General features: G+C 44.6%; 2 long non-coding RNA genes across 2 annotated transcripts in view; one reads left to right on the top strand and one right to left on the bottom strand.

The window, feature by feature from the left end:
* Nucleotides 1-1,502, bottom strand: part of LOC116945991 (uncharacterized) — a 72,335-nt gene extending 70,833 nt beyond the window's left edge. The window contains exon 1 of the long non-coding RNA XR_004403403.2: nt 1,193-1,502. This is a non-coding gene — a long non-coding RNA (uncharacterized LOC116945991). The remainder of the gene's footprint in view (nt 1-1,192) is intronic.
* On the top strand, nt 789-26,675 carry LOC116945990 (uncharacterized). Its single transcript, XR_004403402.2, has 3 exons — nt 789-1,216; nt 9,459-9,621; nt 17,109-26,675. It is a non-coding gene; the product is annotated as an uncharacterized LOC116945990 (long non-coding RNA).
* The last annotated feature ends 662 nt before the right edge of the window (nt 26,676-27,337 follow it).

The following is a 27,337-nucleotide window of genomic DNA, read 5'->3' as shown; positions in this document are numbered from 1 at the left end:
CTCGGGACATAGTTACGGATGTCGTCGCGCCGGATCGGGGTTGCATCGGATGTTATCATCATCATTATTATTGTTGTTAAAACGGACGCACCGAATGCCGACTCCGATATTAATCGCTCGGCGTTCCCAACGCGGTTGATGCAGGGGGCTTGCATTGCTTTGTTTTTTCACCCCCCCCCCACCAACCACCAACCTTCCTCATCCCCACAATGATTCGTTTTAAAATACGTTTTAAGGGAGAATTGCTTTTAAACTAAATCCATCTCTGAATTGAGGCCAGTGCCTTCCCATCACATTAAAATGCTGCGCCGGACGTTAAGCTTATTACGGCTTTATAGCGCTGATACGTCGCTGCCGAATTAATTTTCCGAACGGCCCCGATCATCGCTAAATACCTAGGGGACTAATCATAATCCGCTCTCTGCCCACGTGTGTTCGCCGGCAGCTGTGTGCTCCAATAAAACAAACAGCCGCTTTCACGCCGCAGCCGGCCCCGTGATGGCGAGCCTAATTGAAATATTGTTCGGGTGTCGCGCAGATTACATTAAGTGGCAGCCTAATAATTTGACAGGGGAGTAATAGAGATGTCCGGCACCGCGCACCCCCCCCCCCTTCTCTTCCTCCTCCCCATGAATGCAAGAAATGAGGTGTGATCGCTAACAGCTGCTTTTATACCCCGACGGCCGTGCCGTCTGCCGCGAGGCGTCACGCGACGCGCCGTGCGAGATGATCCCAGCGCTCCTCCGAGAGCCCCCCCCCTCCATCCACACACACCCCCACCCCCCGTTTTCACTGCGAAACCTTCAGCCGTTTCCCTTACGCGAGCAGAGAAACATCATGCTTTGTCACGGAAAGAAATGTCACGTAAATTGGAATTGCGCGCAGCATCTAAGGGACGCTGCCCTGGTCTACAGCCGGTCAGTGCAGCCACTGGACTTTGCGATGTCCCAGAGGTCAGTCGCAGTTGAACCAGCGGTGCAAGATTCGGAAACCCCCCATACTGCGGCTGCGTAAATGGGTAACGAACCACACTCGGTCGATGGGCGGCAGGTCGCGTGTGGTGGGCAAAAGTGTCGGCACTTCCACCTCCACTTTTTTTTCAAGACGTCTGGCCAGCGTGCAAGGGCAGGCAAAAAATACCCCCGGGTGCAATGGCAGGAGCAAGTCACGTCGTGGTGATGTGCATCTTTACCTTTCACCGTCGACGGTGCCCTGGGTAAGCTGCGTAGCGATGGCGCCAGGCACGGGAAACGCGTTGAGTCGGTCGTGCACGACGCATCGCCGCGTTGAGCGAATTGTTACGCAGGCAAATGTCGTGTCAGAACGAGGCGTGGGTGCTCATTCGATTCAGCGTTAATGATGTTTTAAACTACGTTTGTAGTTCACGGACTGTTATCCAATTGAGCGACAACTCTCTGTTGATCCACCGCACATGGTAAATCCACTGCTGGATGAAGGCCTCCACAAGCCTTGGCGGATATGAGAGTTGTTTAATCATACTTCAACATATATGATAAACATAATCACATATAGACCAACATGTTTATCTACTCCTCCTTTGAAGAAGATTAAATATTCACATACATTGCTTGAAATGGAAAGTGTTGTGCATTCATCGATTTGTGAGCTTCCACGAAAAATCATGAGTGTAAGCATCCATTTGGAAAATTATATAATTTGTCATTTAACAATTTAAACATTTTTTGCGGTGAGATTATGTTTTATCGCGTGCACTAATACACGATTCACTTATTTACGTTTGCAAATGGGCCCGTCAATAGTTGTTTTTCTTCAGTACTTTGTGTCATTTCATACTCTTAATCAAGTTATGAATGGTATTGCCGTAGCCATTTGTTATTATTGCCGTTGTCATTCCCCTTAATCACGATAATGAATCGAGCGAAATTAAAACTGCGGCTTATTGGCGAAACAGCACCGAGCGGAGCTACACCGCCGGACGATTTCACGGTGCGCTCCCACTTGACACAACCATCTGCGGGAGCGGCCGTTGTTTTAACTCCCGTAAAGAAAATAACGCAGAAAATTGTGGACAAAGTAAGCGAACGGAGCAGCGGCGACCTCGCGGCATACAGATGAGCTCGCCGGGTTGGCGGCAGAAAAAGGGCCCTTTGTGCGTGCCGGGGCGGACCATGGCTGGCGTTAAACATTTACCCACACATCTCGGAGGCCCCAATCTGCATTTTTATTATTGCGGCCAAACAAAGGGCCCTTGCTCGGAGTGATGTACAGGCTGTACATTTCTATTTCATTTTCAGAGCCCGTCCGAAGGGGCCCCCTGATGGGGCGAGAGGGACTCGACCAGGCCACTATTTTGTACGGGGGCATTCAGTGAAATTGATGGCTTACCATTCGCGTCGGCTGTACCGCGAGCGTTCGTTAAAATATATCTCTTAGTATGTTCTTCTTCTTGGTTCTTTCGGTAAAGTCACGTAGATGGGAAATAATAAAACAATAAAAATAAAACATAATACAATTATCACGACGTTTCGGCCACAACAAAAGCAGCCTCTTAGTATGTGTTTGTGAGTGTCAATTTATTTTCAGAGGCTCTTGTGCGCACGGTTTAGAACTCATTCTCAACTTGCGGCACAATCGCGCACAAGTATTGCACAGAGGCTAAAGCTGAGCGTAGACGGTGAACTTGGCTTCACAATTGTGCGGCTCGAGTGGCTGTAGTTGTATAATTGTTTGTGTGCGTGCGGTCAGAAATCGTTTGAAAATGTAGTCGAAGAACAGGAGCTTGAATCTTGCGGTAATTAAACGAGACAGAAATGTATCTACAAATCTCTGGTTGAACTTCCGCCCCTGATCCCGTGCCCTTTCGTTAACTGCCGCCACGACAACAATCCCCCAGGCAGCCCGGCCGCTCCTTAGCGACCCAATAGGGTCTTCAGATCAAATGTGCCCATCAATCAGAGTAAACTCAAGTCCTTCTCTCCACATACCTTTCAATGCTTTACCTGGCTCTTCACTTCCCCACTCAAATTGAACCAGCTTGCTTTTCCCACTCCCCCCCCGGCACGCCAATCAGCAGCCCCAACTTAAAATATTGCTGCAAACTTTCACCGTGCCACCATACTCCTTTGGCCTGCTAAGGGCCTAATGTTATAAATTGGCAAAGCAGCCAAGGATCAAACAGGTCAGACTCGAGCGATAGGGCTGAAGAGGCAGTGGCCTGCTGTGGGTCACTTGGCATCGTGGCTCTCGTGTTTCCTGTGCAGACTGTCACCGGCAATGCAAGATCAGATGCTCGGCAGATAAGGGATGTTGATAAATATATAGTTTTAGGAAGCGATAAACAAAACGTCAACTTCGAAGGTGAAAGATACGCCGGGAAATGACCCCACAAGTGCAACTGCTAGAAATATTATGGCAATTCTGGTTACTTATTTTATTTATTGGTGGAAGGTAGTGGGGGTAAATGCGTATGCGGTTTTAAAGGCTCATTAAAGAAACAATTTCGTCGTCATCTTCAATTACGATGGTACCTATTGGTCGAATTTATTTGTGATTTTTTTTTTAAACAAAAAGCTTTCTTGTTTGATATGAAATGCTTTTAAATGATGAATTTATTGGTCTTTAATGTTTTTTTCCTTTCCTCTCAGCTCACGGCATTCTTAGAATAAGTTGGATACATTTCATTCGCCCAGGCAATCTGTCCGCCTTGTAAAATGGCACCGCTCTTCCTAAATGTAAAAAAAAGAGAAGGACAGAAATCAGAGCGCGCTATGCGCACACATCGCGTGATTTATTATTCTGAAATTTATCACTGCCCATTTGCGCATTACCTGATGTACGCTAATGTAGTTTGCACAGGATGCTTTATGGCCTTACTGCGCCAGATATATATTCACGGAGCAATAAATCTAGTCTTCCTATGTCGACTGAAAAATGCTACAGCCGTGACTCTTTGTAAAACTTCTGTCTCCTAAATCCTGCTACTTTTCCCAGCAGCATTTTGACTATTTTTATGGGATCATGTATACTATTATGTATACCAGGAAAATGTCACAGACACCATACATTGAAGTTTAACGAAACAGCTGAGCTTATGTCCAGTCGTAAAATGGGCTGCAACTCCAGAAAGTGTTAACGGTTCCACGGGTCCTAACTGCCCTTTGTTGCCCTGTGGCTTGAAAAAAAAACTTTTGATAGGTTTGCGAACGCAATGGAATCTTATTTGGATGCAGCAAGCAGCAGTGGATTCTGTTTAACTGTCGCCACTTTGTGGTTCAGAATTTATTTTCTCACCCGTCACTGTTGAATCTCACAATCACCAAGAATTTAAAATTTAATTTAAACAGTGTGCTTAGTTGAGCAATCATCAACATAATCAGTTTGATTTCATGCTAAATGGCCACGCTTTGATGGCGTAATATTTAGCGGTAACTTTTTTTTTTTACCCCACAAAATCAGGGAAGAGAGTGACTTCCATTACTCTGCTCTGACCCATAATCACCACCGTTATTATAAACCGTTGGTAGCTGGTGCAATTTAGTCCGTAATAGCACGGAGGCATTTTGTTGGAATAATTTACAGGGACAGGGATCAGAGGTGTGCAATGTTTGGACAATACGTTAACGCCGATGGCTCTGGTGTGCCCAGCCGTGGAAGGTAAGCGGATATGCTCTGATTTAGATCATGACAACAGGGACAGCCCTATCAATTTGTTACTATGCGGAAGCTGCCAAACCGCTCACAACACGCTGCCTTATGCATTAAACATGCGGACGGCCGGCGAGGATAGTGGTTAGCGTGCTCGTCGCTGGGCCAGTTTGCTCAAGGCCCCACTGTTTTGAGTACATAAGTCGCTTAGCATTGGGAGTGGGGGATTATTTGGTTGGGCTTCAAATATATTGCTGCATGTCTTCCAAGAGTACCGCGTTATTCGCTATGCTATGGCAAGGTTGCGAGATTGAAATCCCGTTTTGGGGGGGGGGGGGGGCAGTCGACTCGACCCATCATCCATCCGTGGTTGGTAAAGTAGATACCACTTTGTGTGGAAAGTCATGAGCGATCATCGTAACAGATAGATTGGCAACCGAAATCGATGGGAATGTGAAATTTCCATCGCCGGCTCATGGCCACCCCACCGGCAGATGCAAACACCGCGACGGCGCTCGTTTTAGCGTTCGAACGCATTAACTTGCCATGGCAAATTGACACCGAGGGTGTCCCTTTGCGAAAACTGATCTACAGCTACTGAAATTAATGGACTTCCGTTTGGTTATAAATAAATGAAGAGCCATTTGCCCATTCACTGCTGGATGGAGGCCTCTGCACGACACGTCGGCCACGGGGGATTGTTTTGCTGGACAACATTGCCGTGTTGGTCAGTGTGGGTGAAGGTGGTGGGGGTGGGGGGAGAATCCAAGGCTGGCTCAGATGCCACTTTTGTTATCCGTGGCCAGAAGTCTCACTTAGGTTGCTGGTTTCAGAGTGTAGGACACTAAGCACCGTGTCACCGATCCACCGGGTTTCCAATGAAGGATATTTAATTGAGATGTCATCAAGCGCTACGATTTAAACTGGCTAATCACATTCCGCACAAGCCAGCCTTTAATGTGACGTCTGATTTCAATTATTTTTACACATTTGGTATATATACTTATATGTGTTTTGCAAAGTGCACGTTCCCATTTCTCCCCCCCCATTAATGAGACGCTGAGAGTCGAAGCAACGTGTCAAAATTTTATTTTCTGTGAGACATTAAATTACATGAATTTTGATAGCCAAACTAAGGCTTTGAGAAACATCTACTCAAAAGTCCAACAGACACAGGTGTGTGTTTTGTCTGTACCTGCGATTTAACAAAATTGATGCATTGGTGGTGCTCCACATTACGGCTGTGAAAATTATCGTCGGACGTGTGAGGCCACACGTTTCCTTGTTCTTTTCACTTACAAACTTTTTGACTGCCCTACACATTGCAATAAATTATTAGGGTACCCAAATGAATGCTTTTTTTATCCTGGTTTCAATTTGTGGACATGGGGGACATGTAATTCGATTTATAAAGCGTTACATCGTCCCCCTGGGGTATACCTACGGCGCTATGAACCTGTTGACCCCCGAGTTCTATTTCCGGGCGCAGGGAAAACGAGTGGCGTGTGATATCACAACCGGTCCTGGGTATCTCTTCACCAACCACCAAGCCACACCGACCGGCATGGTGAAGTACAGTCAAATGCCAAAGCAAACCCCCATGACCGACACAGAATGGGCAAAGCTTCATCCACCAGTGGATTGATAAATGACCGTCTCTTCTACAATTACCAGATGAAGTGCTCCAATGTATTTTTTTCTCGAGGCGTACCCTGCATTGTTTGGCATGACGTTTTGCGCTCCCTTCCACCGCGACACACTCAAAGCACGTGGAGCTGAAACGTCGGGCGTCACGCCGATCAACACGCGGCACAACCCTTGCAGCAACGACCGCAAAAAAAAAAACTTGCACGGTAAGCATCGGCCCTTCGAAGTTTCTGCTGGGGTGCCGTGACGCCGGCGCGGCGATGATGATGATGATGGGGCGGCATGGCTCTGGCCCTGCGACAATTGCCGGAGCCCTGCGGAGTCTGCGGGGTTTTTTTTCTCTACGGAGAACGCCACTGGGCCACTCGCAGGGAGGGGAGAGCGATCAGATGCTGCGGAAGAGCGCACGGCGAGAGTGATTGCTCGAGTGATTTACTGCCGCATTTGTAAAAATCGTTTCTCACATTCGCAAAAAAGGAAAATGCCCCGTAGCTGAACATAACTCTTTTTATTCCGTTGGAATTTTTTTTTAACGTCGTTCATTCGAAGTTCTAGTAGAGCCAGTTTTTATTGTTGTTGTTATGAGAAAATACTTAAAGTGAAAGTGTTAATATGCTGATTTTTTTTATTCGCACCTCCTATTAGCACGGTTGGCTACGTACGGCGCGAAAGAAGTTCAACACATACGTATTGTGACTTTTCAAACGTTACACAATGATGTGTGGCATGTAATTATGCAGTGCAGTTATCACACCGTACGAAATTATAAACCACAATTTATAGTGCGATTTGCATTTAAATGTAATTGCTCAGGTAGTTTAATTTAAAGTACCTTCATGATTGAATGTTGCATCAGCATTTAAAAAGTGAAAGAAACACACACGCACACACTTCACCGCTGAACCCATTGTATGCATGTCTTTATAAACTGTCTTAGTTTTGTTGCATGCGATGTTGGTAAGGACGATGATGTCTCGCTCTGGTATGGCGTTAACTTCCAGAGATATTCTGTCCTGCCAACATAGGTGTAAGTTTAGTTTGAGAGCAGGTTTTTTTTTTTGGGGGGGGGGGGGTCTTGCTTACTGTCTTGAGCACAAAACTAACTCTGTCCATACATCATTAGCTTCTACTGTAAATGAGCTAAAGTATCTAAGTGAATGAGATAATGTACATCTAGAGATAATTGGATTCATTAAAGTGTAATAACCACTTTGTATGCAATACAAGTATAATTGGAACACATTACTCACAAGCGCAGAGTAACACTGACTGATGAATAATTTAATCAGAGCTAATTGAATTTTTCATAATATTAAATTTAATTAGATAGTATACTGCAAATTACAATTCTTTGTGGATTCCCTGACCTCGAATGTATTAGCATCATTTTATAGCTCGCTAATTTGGGACAGATATTATTAATGACTTGGAGGCATTTAAATCAATCAGCAGTGTGCCAGGAGGCATATTGCACACCAATAATAACATTAAAGTATATTGGAATCTGCATTGTACTTATCTGGCAATCGTTTTTGTTTTTACTAGGGCATTTACCCATAATTGGACATTCCCTACCAAGTTTTCATTATGCTGTTTAATCTCCTGACGGATATCGCTCAGAGTGCCCGCGTCAAGAAATTATCTTTCGTGCAGATGTTCTTGGCCTCCCTCGCAAAAATGAAACGCGCCCGTCATTACGCCGAACGGAGTGCTCGCATTCCTCAGCGTGTGTGACAGGAACGCAGTTTGCTGTTCTCAGGACGAAAAGGCGACGAAGTAGATTTCTCTCCGCTCTGCTTGGCGATAGAACAGAGGGATGTGTGTCGTTGCAAACAAGCCACGGATACTATGAGACTCGAACGATGATCTATTGTTGTCCCAGGACAATAAAACATATTAAAGCGCTTAAGTTGCGAGGCAGCACGGTTTTGTTTGGTTGGGATGTGCCGTAAGTCCCGGCGTGTTTTACCAAAGGGAATGAAACGGCGACACAATGGTGATGCTACGATCACTTCACATTGTATTTACTTGTACCGGTTATATATTTTTTTTTATATCGCAGGACTAGACTTGTATGCATCGCAGGGTGGTAGTTCATTGTTCTGTGTGGTCCTTCGCTAACTGTACCGTGTTCAATTATTAGGACCTTTTATAAAAACACACCCGCAAACCTTTTTCGTAACACATAATCATAGCGCTAAATCATGGCCGATGAGTTATACAATTGCAACGAGGTGCATGTATGCATAAAGACAGTGTGCGTGCGTCTATACAAATCGTGCTACTCTTGACTCTGTCATGTGGCTTTATTAAAATGTGTGCAGCAGATGTGCAAAAACATGACCTGGCATTACGCTTTCAGTTTGCTGTGCAAAGAGTTGCCATGAATAAGTATATTCAATGCAGTCTCCCGTGCACATGCACACTTATTACTTCCACCAGCTTCTTACAATCGGGTTCCATACATTCCTCTGCATGTGGATGGACTTTATGGCTTCATTACTCTATATTTCCGTATCATCGCAGTCGGCGTTGCCTTTGTGACCGAGAGGTCGGTTTGAGACATTCGGTCACCCCAAATCGGTGACACTCTCGTGTCTTTACGCGTAGCACGGACGTCTGCAAGTCGCCGGTGATCTTCACCCCCAATGTGCGCTTTCGCAGGAGGCACCCAACGGAATCCGTCTGGCCGAGCCAGACACTATCACCTGATGGCTTTTCCAAACTCGGCATATACAGGGCGATCCATTTAACGTTGCCCGACTGAATTTCTAATGATCCCCCGCTTCCATCTCAACAGGTGATTGAACACTATATTGTGCAATCGTCTGGCACCATATCTTACAGAAGGAGAGTGTTAAAAGATTTAATACGTGTGTCGAGATAGGTAGGAGACATGAAGAGGCTTTGAAACAAAATGTTGTTTCCTGTATAATTTATATCCATTGCTTTGGTGGGGTATATACAAGTATACATGGATCACCCTGTATAGTTATCGGTTTACATTTAGGTAATATTTAGGTGTATTTTGACACAGGTGAAACCCATTGGGCAATAATTGCCAATATTCAATGGAGACCTGTTTAAACCATAGACAGCTGGTTCCAGCAACAACAACAAATCGTCTTTGACTTTTAAAAATTCCTTACGAAAGAGGAGTTTTTCCCCCCATGTGTTATGGTTAGTGTGTGTATGCAGAGCACAGCACGCAAAGAAGAATCGAATGAAGAATGGGGGACGGTTCTTGTTTTCCCATCGCGTGGGTTCCTGTCGGAGAAGCAGAGGTCTCTGCGGATGACAGTGACACCTTGAAGCCCCGTGTCAACGCTAAGCGCACTCCAGGGCCAGGTGAGGCTGGGGGAGCACAAGGGGACGGTGGGTGGATGGGTGGATTGGTGGGTGGGTGGATTGGTGGGTGGATGGATGGGTGGGTGGATGTATTGGTGGGTGGGTGGATGTATTGGTGGGTGGGTGGATGGATTGGTGGGTGGGTGGATTGGTGGGTGGATGCATCTTCATCCCACAAGTGGGGTAAGATGTGGTGATGATCAGGGATTAATTTTACACTCAATGTTTTCCAGAACGCTGCTAGGCTTGCCTTGGAATAGGGATTATATTATCAGCGTAAGGCATTACCACTAGATTTCAAGGTACACCTATCTGTAACAATCTTAGCACTGTCTTTAAGCACATTTAATAACCCTAAGACATGTTAACGCACGTTTTTCAGACCACCACTGCAGACAACACACAGACACACACACACCACAGAGACACACACCACCATACACACCATCACCGCAGACACCACACACACCACCGTAGTGTCATGAGGACAAAATAATGGATGTGGCGTGCCAAAATACATCTTCAGAACATCGTTCTGTATTGTTCCGGCTGAAATTAAGCACTGCCTGGCATTCAGTGGTGGTGCTGCCTGCATTGGGAGCCCGAAGCGGAACAACTATTTGGGGGCCCCCTTTTCAATTTACAAACCCCGAGTTAGGTCACTGAAGAGATGTACAGGAGAGCTAGAGGTGTGGTGGGGTAGGAAAATTGTAAACACAAATCGAGATGTAAGGAGAGATGCAGACAACATTGAGAAGAGTATCATCATTTAAATTATCCATAATAAAGTTTTTTTGGGTTAGGTCGCGTCAATATATTAATGCGTCGTTAAAACCCGCCACCACCCGACACAGCCAACTAGCATACCAATTCGTCACAATGCCAATTGGTGACGAATTGGCATGCTCTGTTTACGTTTCAACCCTTACTAGTTGGCTGTGTCGGGTGGTGTCGGGTTTAACGACACATTTATATATTTACGCGACCTAACCAAAAAAACCCTCTATTATGGATGATATTGGTCGCGAAAGCCTACGTGTTAAATAATTTCACTTAGCTTGTTTGTTGATTGGAATTACAATTTGAGATGATAACGCATACCTGTCAACCCCTTATCAGTGCCCTACCTTATTACAGTACCAATTCAGACCTTATTGGTCACCCCGTTCCCTTATACATTTCAACGTTCATCCTACAAAGTCCCATCACAACGGGGGAAACACAAACGGACACGTATTTGTTGCCCCTATTGAAACGGCTGTACGCCGTATGGACCTCAAAAACTCAATTTCCCTGTACAAGAATGCGGGGCACATCGTGTGGGTTTACAGCCATCATATTGATACACCTACATATTTGTTTGTGATTCGCGGCGCACCCCGAACTGCTTGGGGCGCCAATCTTTTGCTTGGTTCGCTTCTGCCGATCGCCCGCCGCCCCTGCAGGGGGGGCGGGGGGGAGGCGTCTGTCGGATATTCTCCCCGCTCGCCCACGGGCCGATCGGAGACGGAGGGGAGCTTTAAAAGCCTCATGTGGGGAGCCTGATCCCTCGCCTGGTAATTAATTAAAGCTCGCGTTTAACTTAATCAATCGAGCTCAACAATGAGTATTAGGGCATATTTGAAGCCATCGCCGATCACCACCCGTCAAAACAGTGCGCCGAGACTCACAGCAGGGATCATTGCGCTTGTTCTACCTTCGTCGAAGAAATTGTACACGACCAAACATTGTTCTTTTTCGAGCCGCTCTCGTGTCGCCACAATCCCCCTTTGCAATGAGCTTTGTGCTGCGCGTAATGAGAGGCGAGCGCGTGTCCTCAGCGTGGCGTGCTTGAACTTTCCGTGGCGTGCTTGTATTCGGCGTGCCTGCTCCTTCACTAGCTGCCTTTCTTTAAAAAAATAAACTACTAACAGTGGCTTTAATAATATCAGCAGCAACAACAACAACAACGCCTACCTCCGATTTGTACAAGAATGCCCTGGCTGGCGGTGTCACGTGATTGCACTTACTGTCGGGAGTCAACAGAGTGCAGCCTGCGCAAAGTGACCGCGCGATGCCCCAGCGTGCCACTCGTGTGCGTTGACACGCACTCCATGCGGAGCATGGCCACGACACCACCACCAACCCCCGGGCTTCCTGGCAACAAAAAAAAGATTGGAGCGCGTTCGACAGCTCGGCTTGTTAAGTATATGCGCAAAGCGAAAAAAAAATCCCGCTCAAAAAATATTTTTCCAAATGGGACGTTTAACAATGGATTTCATTGAATGTGGCAAGGCTGCAAAATATTTTTGCTTTGATACCTAAGCTTATTTTGAGAACTCGAGTGCCTTTCATGAATTATGCCTTGTTTTGTTTTTATATTTTGCTTCGAGTTAAAGACCCGCGTTGTAGATTTGTCACGCTGCCTACAAACACCCCTTACAGACAAATATCGGACAGGCAATCCGTACGCACCACGACGAACGTTAAATTAAAGCACTTTAGTAATAGCGCACGCGGCTCATCGGTCGTTCCTGGAGGCAATAGCATATACAATAAAGTGATTAAGGCATATGAATGATACTCGGTAAGACTCTGTGGGGTTGGGTGGGGGCGTGGGGGTTGTGGAGGGGTGGGGGTAGCCGTGCATAGTGGGGGGCAGCCGGGAGGGGCTGCAGGGTGGCCTGGGCAGCAGCTGAAAAATTATCTGGCAGAGTTCATGACCCCCAGTGCCTGGCGATCGCTGGAAATCTAATGCCGCCTTATTGTGCAAAAAAGAGCCAGTGGTCATGGCTGTCGCGCGACACACCGCTGGGCGACAAGTGTGCACGGGTGGGGGGGAGGGCACTGTTGAACCACCGGGAGTGTGACATCTGACCCGGGATTTTGGCAGACTTTATTTGGCCCCAGCAGGATAAGGCCGCATTAAGGTGGCGAACATTAGCTCCGCCGCGCGGCCGGGGTCAGGCCCGTCGCCTCTTTCACAAGCAAGCAATTGAGAGTGCGCAGTCAATGCAAATCTGATTGGCATTAGTCAGGGTCCGACTCCGAGTTATCGTCGTTCTAATTATTCTCTGTGTTCGTACCCATGCGTTTGAGCCTTAATTTCTGTACATGCAATAGTCTTAAATCTGATTGATTAAAAAAAACACGAATTACCTCTACGCTGTTTCATATTTAAACTGTTAGTAACAAATATAATGCGTCGAGAATTAGTTTTAATTTATGTATTTATTTTCAGCCGCTTGCCAACTCCACTGCTCGATGAAAGCATCCTCATGCCTTTGAGTGCGAGACATCTTTCACTGCGTTACACCGCACGGATCATGGTGGATCGGTGCAGGGAGGGTCCAGGGACTCCCTCAGATATCCACTTGTCATTGATGCGAGCTGTGGCCGGGAATCTAATCCAGGTTTCCAAGTTAATAGTGCAGTGCACTAACCACTTTGTGTATATATACACATATAATACTATTAAGCATCTCTATTAAAGGATTTTATATTCATCAGCAAGCAAATGTTTAAATGCGATCTTTTAATGGTTGATTCATGTTTAAGTTTAAACTTAAGGAATGCATGTTATGTCATATTTAATATTCATAATCGGGGAAATATTTATGGACGTTCAACAGAAATGTCAATTAATTTATTGTCTTTAAATGGCAGCATACATTGGTTCATTGTTCAATTAACCTGCTAGTCATTGTGCGAGTTAACTTATACACAACTCCGTAGCTGAAAACGTTCCCTCTTGGCGGTAATATTTAACGTATTAAGCGTACATTGTTGTTGCTGCTATAATAATCATTACACAACGCATTATTGCGAACACTACAGTGGGCCGACGTTTAAAATTGTCTGCATTTCATTAGCGGAATCGGCCTGCAGGTAAGCCGCACGACACAAAAAAACTCATCTCAGTGGTCATTTGCCTGTGCCTCTGTTTGTGTAGCGATACAATGAGTCGCCTATGTCGATCCACTTTGGGAAAAAAAAGATATCCCGTCTCAGAAGTTTGTTTCAATGCATTCCATCCAGCCTGCTCTCATCCCCTGTGACCCCTGAGTATTTATTTAAACTCGGTTGCTCAGTGCAGACAGGGCCCGAGACTAATAATCCCGCTTCTTCCCAATAACCGTTGTATTGAGATGCTCACAAAGGCGGTGTATTTTGTATCGTAATGCCTCATTGAGGGGCACAAAACCCCGTGCTTCAAACACTGGCCTACGAAATTCTCTCTGTATCATACAGCAACGGGGTTCTTATCTGGTTACAATAACAACCTTATTGTGGGTTGGATGGACGCATGGGAAAAGCTCTTTTGCCATTTAAATGTTTTTTCGTGCGAGAGGCTTAACAAGGGCACATTATCACGCTGGGACTTGTCATTTATATCTCGTGTATCACAATTTTCCATAATTTGTGTCTATAATTTACGTTTCAGCACTCATCGTTTTATTATTTTGCCGTGCGCATTTGTAACTGTATACCGCAAGCGTCAGATTCCATGACGTTGGCGTTTCTTGTTTAAATTATGGTTCGTGTGCGTGCGTGTGTGTATACGCTCACTCTGAACGGCACACTTTACTTACGCCACCTTAGCATGAGCCGGCTTTTCGCGTACATTCAGTTCCAGTACAAACAATTTTACTGACGAAAACACATCTCCGACATGGAATAAAGCTTGGTAACTTTTGTAGCATGTTTAAAGACAAAGACAAATATCCCCCATATAGCCTTAACAGACTGTAGGGGCAAGTGCTGTTAGCGAGCACCTATGAAGGCCGACAGGGCACACGAGGGGGTGGGTCGCCAGCACCACGCCCGACCGCCTTTGTCTCCCCAATGGCGATGTTTAGACACCGCACCAGGTACTCATTTGAGGCTGAATCGACCAAGGGGAGGCCCAGGACCGGTTCAGATAATCGTCACTGGTGTTGGCCGTGAGAGGGCATCGAACCCGGGTCGCCGGGTTTGTAGCGCAGCATATACACACACAACACATATGTGTCAAAATCATTTATAGAAACAGGCATCGTGCAATGAAAGCACATATATGTATAAAGGACTAACAGATGGGACAGGAACGATCGAATAATTCCAACTTCCTAACTTCTCCTGCAGCTGAATAAACACACTTTATGCGAGGCTGTTTTATGCAGAGTTGAAATGGCATTGAATGGCTGCTCGGATGGTAATACATTCCTTTGTTCGCAGCCGTGTCACTCATAGTCTGCACCACACGGGCAGGAAGGAAACACGGCGATAGGGGCAGAGGAATGGCGTTGGAAGGCGTCGGAGCAACACCGTTCAGCTCTGCATTACCGGTCTCGTTAAACGGACAGGTTATAATCTCGAAGCGTGCGCTGTGTCATCAGCAAGAGCTCGTGCTGAAATTACAATTCTCCGAGTAGTTTTACCACTCGCCGTCGCCGCCCGCGTCTGGAGTTTGCGTCGATAGCGATAGCGATCATAAACTTTGTGTCGCCTTTTCGCTCGCGATTTACATTCATCCATCGCATCGCACGATTTATATATCCATTCGAGCAAGGCATAGAGGGCAGGTAACGCAGCCAAAACAGCTAAAAAGCAAAAGACATAAACCACTCCTTGAGCGTCATTAGGTCTCGTGGGCGAGGGCCATACATAAGCTCTGTGATGATGACAAGTCGAGCGCGAGAAGGATGTTTTTCTTGTCCAGCAGCCTCATTGGAAGGGGCAACTCGAAAGGCACCTGAGTCACCGTGGCCTTAGGATTACAGTGACGCCAATGTCGTCACTTCTCCGCACTGTTCGCCCCGCTTTGTTTCTCTGCCCCATGTCAACCCTAACCAGCACCTTTAAGCTATCACACTTTTTTTGTTTGTTAAACCCTATCTTGCTTTTTAACGCTTTCCAACTCAGCGTTAAGGTGTGCATGCATTTAGCTCTGTCCGTCTGTCAATCCGTAATGGGGTAAGGGGGATGATGGGGCACGATAATTATTCTTGTAAAATTATTTAATCTGAACAAATCTCTCCTAAGAGGTGGTGTTGCTGTCAGGAACGTAGCCTGTTGAAAACTGGCCACATCGATGTCAAGGGTTGCCCACGACTTGAAGGCACAAAAACCCTGACAGCTTACTCATCAGCTTCCATCCGGCTAAAATTCAAAACTTCCGAAGGCAAAACGCATGTCGAAAAGTGTAACATAATCCCTGCATAGGCATCATTTTTTTCCAAACTTGTTTTCATTGGCTCCGCTAAGTTATTTTATCCAATAATACACATTATTGATTTTCACCAACATTTATTTTTAGCACCCTTTGATTAGATTTCCCATTTTACGAGTGGCTCAATTTTTATGTAAATGTTCAGCGGTGGCTGCCCCCGTGCGAATAAATTAAAAAAAGACGACTAAACGGGCTCGTGCTTTTGTGAGAAACCAAAAAAAGGCAAATTGAATACTGTAGCTACTTAATTTTACGCTCCATATAGTAAACCACTGTAACCCGCACTTCCTTTAGCGGGAGGAATATCAAAACGACACGAACTCTAACTCCTGAAGCCGTCTCGTCATTTGGCATTTAGCTCCAGAACAACTTTGCCGTCCGCAAGGACGGAATAGAAGGCATTGATATTTTACCAGCAGGATTTCTCGCAAAAACTGGCGGCTTGCTTCGGGAGGCTGAAAAAAACCCCTCAACTGACAGCTCATTGTCAACCTACTGCCGAGTGAATGCCTCCCCCATGCCGTGCCAATCACGGTGGTTGTTTGACCATGCTTCAACCATGTCAATCAGTGCGGGTTGTTGTATTGGGACCGGTTCAGATATCACCGCGCGACTGATGTTAACCGTGCCTGGGAATTGAGCTCAGATCGCCGGTTTCATGACGGAGCAGCAGTGCTCGCTCACGGTGCTACCACTCTACTCCACTAGAAGGCTACCAATGGATTTATTTTCACAATTGACGTACCATATTCTAAATATAGCCGTCGATAAAAATACGAAAGCATGGCATGCACGTTGAGTGTCGTCATCATCAGCCATGATTAATCCACTGCTGGATGGAGGCCAAGCTGTCACCATCTCGCACCAATGCTGCAATGTAACGATCCACGTGTATCCGCACACGGGCTATTTTCACCACTCCATCTCGACTGTGGATGTCCTCTTGGTTGCATTTTCTCCTGTGGCTGCCATTCCATTACCAGCCTTGTTCATCAGCCATCTATTTCAGATTTTTAGATCATCCCCATTGTGGTACAAATGTAAAATGTCTTCGAACTAACAATAGTGATTTCACATGACACCACTTTTGGCTGGAAAATCCTGGAAGCGACGTAATATAGGGATGTCACTTCCTATTTTCAGATTAATCCGAAACAAAACGACATTTATTTTTCGGAACACGAAGAATGTATTATCTAGGCCTAAGGAACACATCAATAAAGAAGCACATGAAGGCCATTCCTAATCTTGTGGTGGTGATGTTGATGACGATGGTGACGGTGTGTGTTGCTCACAGCCTGGTGAACACTTCATCACGGGCGACGGCGCGGCGGGGCAACGCGACCAAAACTTTGCTCGATGGTCAAGAAAGCGACGAAACCTCCTCCGTACTTATCCCACCCAACGAGTCGAGCGGTCAAACGCACTCATTGGCAATTAGTCAGCCTCACAATCTCCTGCATAGAGCAACCATGAAAAGGGGGTCTGGGAGATCCATTAAAAGCGGCCAAAGAGCAGCTACAATTTATGGAGAATAACATTCCATCCCTATTGTGAGCGCGCCTGCGGCTGGGTATGTACGTCATTTTCGGGCTTCTGGGGAGCTGAAAGGGCCTCAAAGATTGAAACTACACGTTAGCATAAAAATGCAGTCGAGTTTTAACGCGTTTCAAAATCGTACAAAAGGACAGCGCTGGCCTTTTGTGGAAGAACCCTTCACAAAGAGGAGTAAGTTTGAGGAGTACGCAGAAGAGTTCAAAATAACAAGAGTTATAGCAGCAATGGGCTTTGGCAAACAGGTAAATGTTAAGTCTCTATTTAAATAACCCGTGTTGATTCAAAGTCTGCTGATGGGAGAAAAAAAAATCACAGCAGGATGTGTGGATTGTACTTTTGAAAAGAAATACCAAATTGACGCCCTTACCCGGATCAGAGTGGATGATATCCATTTTAATTCATAAAAATGTAAGCCACTTAGCATCACGCTGTGTGTATTTTAATAGGCTAAGTGCATCGATTTCCATTGTCATTTGTAATCGGCAACGTGTTACGATATTGCACTGTTGCCGAGTTAATACGCAGAAATAGCAAAGTCATTGCCATCGTGCTGTGTTTGCAGTCCAGCCATGCTTGGCCTGAAACGCTGATTGAGCTATATTTTCGCAATAAAAAATGAGGTATTCAATTATTTAAATATTGACTCTGTGTAATGGCATCTGACTGTGAGTATTAAAAGATGTCAGGAGGTTAACAGAGCACATAATAGGCACTGTATGTAAAGCTGACTCGACGGTAGACCCATTAATAAAATTAATGACAGAACACGCTCACGTGCTGGTAAGAGCTGGAATCTACAGCTCTTATTAACCTGCTGCCACAACGGAGCACAGCTCACAGCTTCAGACAACATTAGGCCAAGCTTTATGTACAGCATTTAAAGCGAAGGCAAAATTAAACACATCTATATGTCTGCTGTAATGTGCGCGTGAGCATCCCAATCCATCCATCTCGGCGTTTGTATATGTTAATGTCCACGGCCGTGCATGATCGCGTGTGTGTGTGTATTTGTGTGAGGGCGTGTGCGAAGCTAAGTTATAACCGTATCTCTGCGTTGATATAATCTTTATTCATTACGGCTATAAAGTCGGGCAAAGAAAAATACCACTGCTAGATCGGGGCATCTGTTTCTGTGAATACGGTATGTTTAACAGCTTACTTTGATGATACTCCCTGAGCAGATAATACGAAGATAATCCCCAATATATGATTTCATATTTTAGCATATTTCATAAATCTTATTATAGAGGATTAGTCTAAGATATTGCCATATGGCACAGCAGTCTTATCTCCATCCCCTCCAAAAACAACTTATTAAAATAATTGTAAAGGTTCCCTCTGTAGACTTCATATTTAATGTTTGCTAAATGCGAGAAATGCGTTATGCTTATCACTGACAAAATCATGAGTCTTGCGCGTGCTTGTTTATTTTGTAAACGTTTCATGAAATTCGAATTTGCATTTAGGACAGAGTACACACACACACATATTTATAATTTTGAATTCTGTTGCTGCAGGATAAAATTGAGCGGAGAAAAATGGGCAACGTCAAAATGTGTTTTTGTCTCTCAAAAACACAGCCAAGTGTGGAAGTGTACGTGGAAATCACTTGAATTGTAAGTGTACCCCGGGCATACTATGCAATGTTGCAGTTGCTCTCAATGATTATACTGATGACACTGAAGGCTGGTTATTATGTTTGACAGGATAGCACTCTGTGGAATATGACTGTCTGCTCGATCCGACACACATTTTTAAGGAGAACATATTTTAATTTTAACGCATTTCTTCGCAGCGGTTACTTGATCCTTTCGCGACAAACGACGATGAGGACGACTTTTATTATTATGACGTGTTCTCACCGTCAAAAAGAAAAATAGCGGCTGAGTTAAAACACATGTGTGTGTGTGTCCACACACACACACACACGCGTGTGTGTGTGTGTGTGGACACGCGCACGCGCGCGAGCACTCACGCGCATTGCTACAGGGACAGGCGCCATCTTAACGTCACAGCGCAACGTGCTTTCTGCACTTCTCATGGAAGTGCCTCACAAAAATAGTTGTGTAATGAGGTCTGAATGATTGTGCTGAAACTTGTTTCTCTTACATGCTGACCCTGCGACCTCCATAGAGCACAAATATTTGAAACCTAAATGAAGTTGCTGGCTGACTGGCTATTTGCCCTCCGATTGCCTTGCGTGAAGCGAGTGTCGGCCCCCTTTGCTAATTTCAAACAGACAAAAGGACCTTCGCGATCCGTGCTGACGGATTTTTCAATATCGTCACCCATTCTGGGAAATGACGGACAAAGTGTTTTTTTGGGTTTCGGGAAAATACCACTAAACAAGGGAAAATACAACGCGCACACCTGGACAATATGGTCCCCAGACGGATTTTTCCATCTCTCTATTTGAAGGTCAATAACAAGCCTTTTTGAGAGTGGCCTACTTCTATTGCATGATGTGCTAACATCTTTCTGCCTCAATATCAGAAAGGAATTTCGCACTTATAGGCCGGGTGGGTTGATGATTGGTGCAGCTGCTCAGAATTGACCTCCTGACTCCATTTTTAAAGCATGCAGTAACACCATCAGCTTTCAATTGAGATTTGTTTAGATTCATATAGTTTAAAAGATTCCGCTGTCTTTGGATCGTGAGCGTGTTAGGAAAGAAAAGAGCCTTGTTTGATAAAAAAAAACACCCCCATGTTTTTTGCCCATAGCAAAGATCCGTAAAACAACAATAATCGCGTAATAAAAAGCGCACAATTTGAAGGGCATATTTTCGGGTGTCAAATTCAACGCGAAAGCATCGGTGGGTGATTCAACACCATGAAGCGGAAATGTTAAAGCGACCCGTTAAAAAAATAGCTGTAATTACAAAAGCGCGCGCGTATTCATAAATAAACATTTAATCAAACAGACGTAACTAAGGCACTCAAAATGCAGGCAATTACTGAGCGGCGTTTGGTACCGGTGCACCGGCGAGCGCTTCTATTGTCCGGAGCACATGTGTGTCTGGCGAGCGCTGTCAGTCTTCTGACACCCATCCCATGTCCCCTGTCGCCGGCGCCCGACAGCGAGTAAATCCTCCCATCACCCCAGCGGCATCTTCCCTCGCACTCTTCACGCCGGCAGGGGCGGCGGGCGACCCCAGGAGACCCGCCAAACTCAATAACTGACCAGCGGCGGGTAATCGCTCCGCGGCAAGAATAACCAAACACAGAGAGAAGGCGCGCGCAAACTTTTAATTTTATTTATTTATTTGGTTTGTTTTTGTTTTTGCTGCCCCACTTTTTTTTTTGGGGGGGGGGGGGGGAGGAGGGGGGGGGAGCGGTTCCTGCAGTCGTTTGACCGAAGCCGTTTTGGTGCACTGTGGGTAAAAATAATGAAAGGAAATTCAAGTAACGGGATATTGTAAATTACACCGCAGAAATCTTACGCGGCTTTTCTGATGAACTAACGGCACAGCGAATCATCGTTCTTCCTGCCGCTCGTTATGTAAATCGGTTCTGACACAGCGCGCCATGCTTAATGTCCTTTTGCTAAAAAAAAGCAGTTTTTCCCCCCCTGCTCAAGCAGAGCCGATGTTTTTGCAATAGTGGGAGCGCAGGTCCCTGAAAGAGCAGTTAAACTACAACATTGCCCGACTTGTATATTTTCTTTAGCAGTTAGCTGAAACGCAGCTCGAAGTCCTCCCCCTAGTCCATGCGGCGAGGTACTGCGAGGCCCAAGCCTCGACAGCTGTGAGCCCACGCAGTGGCCGTGCTACGCGGCGCAAGACTTTGCAGCAGGTGCTGGAAATTCGGCGAATACTCGCACCACTCCTCAACCTGATGTTGGAATCATGCGAGGGAGAGTCCCCGTGTCCCCAGCTCAATTACGGCCCAGGTTTGCGTAATACGCGCAGAGGCCCTTTGCCACACCAGGTTCTCATTATACAGGAATGTGAGATGGCTATGATGTCTCACTTCTCCCGATGTCAGTTTTCAGCAGAACCTGTGAAATGTGCAAAAGTGTCCGTTTCTTACAACATGTAAAAAAAATTTCTGTTTCACAAAGGGTTATGTTCGGGACTCTGGTTGTTTTTGCAGATCCTCAGCCTAAACATCTTGTGTATTTTATTTGTAATTTCAGACGCAAGTGACAATATACACGTTTAATAATTTTGTTGCATGCATTTACATTGGGCCCACTCTTCAACTGATGGTTATGAAAGGTCAAACAAAAAGTGTTTTCCAATCGGTCACAGCTGATGATTGTGGTCCAAAGTTCATGCACCGAGATTCATCACACTCTCAATCCAGGTGATGTTCTCATGCTGGATTTGTGTGAATGTGTTGCTTAAATTATTCGCACATTTGATAGAATCGGTGTAAATATCTACTGGGCTGCATTGCTCCTACAGGAGAGCTCTTCTCCATGGTGATGTGATGGGACCAATATTGCGGATCACGTCGTCTGCGGGGTTATCCGCGATTTTACTCCGCTTATGCAGAGGAAAAAAAACACCGTCGATACTTGTGGACATCATGTGTAAGAAGAGGGCCGGGGATAGTCTGAAGTTTTGTGGACCCCGCGGCACTCATGGATCGGAGGAGTTGCGGGTAATAGGGTAACGGTTAAGATGATTTATTTTACAAATTGCCAGCCCTGATTGAAATAAGTATTTTTTTTTAAATGAAATATGGAATGATATGTAGAAACTTCATGCAAAACAAAGATTACGGTCGACGGAAAAACCAACGTTTAACAAGTTAACTTTTCATTACCTTGGGTGTTCAGTTCACATTGCACGCTATTTTAAATATTTGAAAGAGTTAAACCAATACAGATGTGTTTTATGGCAAATACAGTTACAAGATTGTTGTACGGTGAAATGTTAGCATTGATGAAGGAAAACAAACATGCCAAAATACTGACATTCAATGTAGCTGTTAAAGAGCTACGGGTGTCCAATGCCTCTGTGTAGACGAGGTTATGATTTCACTAAGAGCTCGCCGGATTTGGACGCACAAAAAAAACGCAACCTGCATTTCCCCTAAAAGGCACCAATGGAATAATTTTCCTTTATTCATGAGGGCAATAACTTGAAAAACGAATTTGAAAGCATTTTTTCCCCATTTCCGTATAGGCGCGTACTACATTTGCTCTATCAGCTAAACATCAAATCCAAACCTTTCATCAACAAAGCCGCAATCTATTGAGTACATGGGAACGTAATTGAATCCTTTTCTTTTTCAGAATAGGGAGATTGGTTGCGGGCTCTGGAGATTAGATATTTAGTTTACAGTGACCGCGACGTGATTGAGTCTTATATTGTCACTCTGATTACCATAGAACGCAGCAATCATAAGAATATTCACACCGTGTGCTTAGCCTTTCATGCCGGTCACATGAATTGCCCGCGCCTCCAGAGTCGTTGAAGGACTTGAGCTGTTTTTTTGGCAAAATAACTTAACTCGGTATCTAATGTAGTTGTTACTCTCTCCCATCACGGCATAATATGCTATGGGATGCATTGTCTATAATACATTTCTCTCTCGCTCTCTGTGAGCACTGTTTTACGCTTGGTAGAAAACAACTACAAAATATACACAAAGGCATTCAATTTGTCGCTGCACTTTTTACAGTGAGTCGACGTTGACCTTTTTCAAGCAGTCAAAACATGAATATACCTCAAAACCAGCTCTAAATAAATTAGATTATTTCGCAGCCTTTTTTGTCAGTCCACTGCTGGATGAAGGCCTCATTATCCCTTGTCATTCGTCGGGGGGTTTTGGCCAAACTTCACCGTACTGATCAGTGTGGGCTGGTTTCGGGATTGCCGTGTCCAAGATCGGTTTCAGTTTTCACTCTCCAATGATGTTAGCATTGTCCAGGAATTGAACCCAGGTGGCAGTTGTTAGTGCCACTGTGCTACATGGCTCACAGGGCTATACCTAATAAATGAAAACTGAAACACCACTGCACCAGCACTCTACCCTTTTAACATATGTTACATATAGAAATGCTTTTTTTAAATATATATTGTTATGAAACTTAAGTCATAGAAGATTTCTCAATAGATTAAATTATTTTACTTTCATGATATAACAGTTCTAAAGTTCATCAACATAAAAGTCTAATCTTAAAGTCATTCATAGCCCTTTGGCCAGTTCACTGCTAGATTAAGTTCACTGCCCTATCGGGCATGGGGTTGTGTCCATACTCCACTATTCTGGTTAGTGTAGCTTGGTAGAAAAGATGCTCGGGACCGGTTCAGGTATCGCATTGACTGATAGTATCCCTGGCCGGGAATCGAACTCAAGCGACAAGGGACAACCACTGTGTCACACCTCCACCCTTTAAAATACATTTATATTAAATTCAAGTTCATGTTTTTGTTCTTCAAGTTATACAATTACGTGTTTTTTCAGGTATAGTTGTTCAAACCTTCATCAACCTCAAAACCTACTCCTCTAAATGAACCACAAATGTTATTATCGCACGTACAATTGCGTGACAAATATAGTAACCGAGGGCTTTGACACTAAAATAAAAGATCACCAATTTACATAAAACCGCGAACGGAACACGTCCGAAAAGTAATGTCACGTCTCTTAGAAATAACCTGACAAGTTGTTCACACAGCTCCACACACACACATATATAATATTGTAATAAAATTGCAAGACTCCAAAAAGGGCAAGGGTTGGCAAGGGATGCAGCAGCCACTGCCCGCCGCCGCCGTTGTTTTAATCGAGCTGACTCTGTCCATGTGAATGTCAGTGCCATGGTAACCCACCGCTCAAGAAAGCATTTCTAAATTGAATTTGTTGCAGTGTAATGTGCTAAAAAAAAAGCGCTTCAGATCAATCGTGATTCATGCAGTAGTGCTTTTCACTGGCCTGTGAGAGGAGGAGCTGGCAAACTTTCCCACAGACCGAGGCGGCAGGGCACACATGAGTTATGAGGGATGGTTGAATGGAGTTGAGCTGCTTATAAGGCCTGAACGGAGCTAAAGAGATATAATGCCAATATCAATGTGTGCGCGCGTTTGTTTGTCAGAGCATTCATATTCACTTTTGCATGGATGCTGTTGTGCACGGTCCGTGACTGTATGATATTATTGCCCCAGGGAGTAGGGGGGGGGTGTCCCTTTGTCTCCGGAGAATCAGCGGGGTTGACGGAGTGTTTGTTTTTGACGGGAGAGAGTCTCGGAGCGATTGTGGTTTTGTATTTTCTGAAATGTGTGCATGGTTGCATTTTACAAAACTTTTAACAACATTGCATTCAATAGTCATGCACTTTATACATGCGCGTATTATAATATTGTTCGAAAGGGAGTTGGGAAGTGGTGTGACGTTGCATACAAACCTTTTTGTGATGAGCAATGGAAATGTTCAGATATCAAAGTTACATTCTTATGAATTGACTTATATAAACTTATATAAACTTAATAAACATAGATGTTTACTCGTTACCTATTGTGTGATGTCCTGTTATTTAGTAATGTGGATTCCAACAACTTTGTAACTTTCATTCATAATGTAGATTTTAAAAAACACACAATGAGACAGTCTTTTTGTGTATGACAGTGCATATTAATACTCGCCATCCCTACCAGTTTAAGTGGTAGGCTGCTGAATGTTTAGCCCCTTCAGGACATACCGATTTTCAAAGTAACAATGACATAAAATGTGTTTTCTCAATTTTTTAAAATGAATATAAAGCAGTGCAATTGCTGGTAAATTGTATAAAAATCGGCTGCTTACCACATAAATTAGTTGCAATGGCGAGTGTGTGTTCGTGTGTGCGTGCGCGTCAATGTGTCTTTAGTGTCCATGTGAACAACACAGCCATACATTATCAGGCTCGTGAATGTGTACGTTAATACTTTATTCATACACGGGCAAGGGGCATAATACATTACTTAGTCACTAACGGCCGTGTATGAGTAACCACAGCGAAAGTGCAGGTGTAAGGGTCTTGAATGGCCTGTGTTATGAAATGTCAGTACTTATCGTAAGCGGAAGGTAAAGGAATGTCCTAATCCCTGTGAGAATCCCTGATGGGCATTATGTAAAGTTGAATGTAAAATCTGCTTTTATAAATAACACAGTATATTAGTACACATAATAGGATTAGATATGGTTACACACAAGAAATAAAAGGGTTTTTTTGTTCCAAAAGGCATTTTCTCAAGGGCTTTAACATTTGCGGAAAACATATCCAGCCAATTTGTGAAGTCACCGCATTGTTCGGCTTAATATATGAGAATAAATGAAACGGGACGGATAGGGCAGTTACTTATCCCGACTATTAATTAAAATAACTGTTTTCATCTTGCATGTCAATGCTCACGAGCTGCCTGGGGAAAGAGACAAAAAAAATCCCCCCGCAATACTAAACGATTCTGAATCTGCCATTTGTGCATCCTTGCCCACACGCCCCTCCTTGTGAAGTGTCACACCTCGGGCCCCAACCGACGGGCCTCAAGAACGGTGGGACTTCAACCGCCTCTCTCAAGAGGATGTGGCAATTGAAAAAGTAATTATCCAGCTTTGCAATAAGACCAACCCGAAATTCAGTCAGCCTCTGCACAGACGGACGGCCGAAGAAATGTAAAGTTTAGCGATGCAGAAAGCGAAAAAAAGCATGCACCGTCAATCAGCAGCATAACAATGACTCAGACATAATTAACTGAATTGCTTATTCAACTCAGTCAACGCTATACGAGGCTATTTTTTGAACACAGATTAAATAATGCAGAACATTGTAACATAAAAGTGGGCCGTCTGAGTCTGCATGCAGATGAGATCAACTCGGTTGTAAAACAGATGGACCTTTGTGTCTTCAGGAGGTGAAATATTTAACAAAATCGTAGTGAGTCTTAAATCTGCATTCATATTGTTTTGGTCCCGAATGAGAAGGGTCGTCTAAACCGGCACCACATTCTAACCCCAAAGTCTACAATTCGCTGAACTCGCTGTCTATGTAGAGGATCCATCGTGAGAAGGAACGTAAAAATGTTCCGCTATTTATTCATCAATATATTGCCACGTGTAAGAAGAGTTTTAAAATCGTACTCTTCGCAATAAAAAAAACCAAAGTATCAGTTTCCTTTTATTTGAATACAGGGTGTGGAAATGTTTCTACACGTTGTCATTCCACTTAATTTTGTTTTCTTGAATGTCAAAAAAACACGTTGATTATCCTCTCACCCCAACATCGGTATTAATGCCGCAAAAGAGGAAATGCCATTTATAGTGATGCAGCTGAATAAATTAAGCGCATGTCTGAAGAGGCGTGCAGGCTGGAAGGATGTCTGAGTCGTGTTTTTTTTTTAGCATTGTTTATTTTGTCTGCCTTCCTTTCCCGATGTCTTGGGCAGGCCGGGAATGCGACTTGTAAAAACACACAGCAAGTGTTATGGCCAGCACACCTTTGTTTGGCCACATTGCTGATGAGGAATGAGTGCAAAGGCTCTCACTTAATGTTACCATATGGGCTCGCACTCGGCCTAATGGCATTTGCCGAGCGGCCTGAAAGATTAATTATTAATCATGAACACGTGACATGCTGCCTTTTCTAGCATCTCAGAAACTGGAGTTGGTGGATCATTGATTGATGGGAATATTGTGCTGAGCTGAACGCTGAACCTCGTCTTCTCAACCGAACAAGTTGGTCTATGAATGTTAATATTTACGTTTATTAATGTATGTGCTTTGAACCCAGTGACCTCAGTTTGATTCTCATTCTCGGCTAACATAAGCGACGAGTGATATCTGAACCGGTACTGGGGTCTCTCCAGCCCTTCACCAACCAGCATGGACCAACATGGTGGAAGTATGACCAACAAACCGAATGACCAGCACAGTGTGTGTGGGCAGGCATTCATTTTTCAGTCGACCGACTAAGTGCAGAATATATTATATCATCATCATCCATCAGCCATGGTCACTCTGCTGCTGGACGAAGGCCTCC

This window comes from Petromyzon marinus, chromosome 25, assembly GCF_048934315.1.
Source record: "Petromyzon marinus isolate PM22_M1 ecotype Great Lakes invasive population chromosome 25, UKy_Petmar_22M1.pri1.0, whole genome shotgun sequence".
Classification (NCBI taxonomy): Eukaryota; Metazoa; Chordata; class Hyperoartia; order Petromyzontiformes; family Petromyzontidae; genus Petromyzon; species Petromyzon marinus.
Note: the sequence above shows the minus strand (reverse complement) of the source record. Positions and strands in the feature narration are given on the sequence as shown.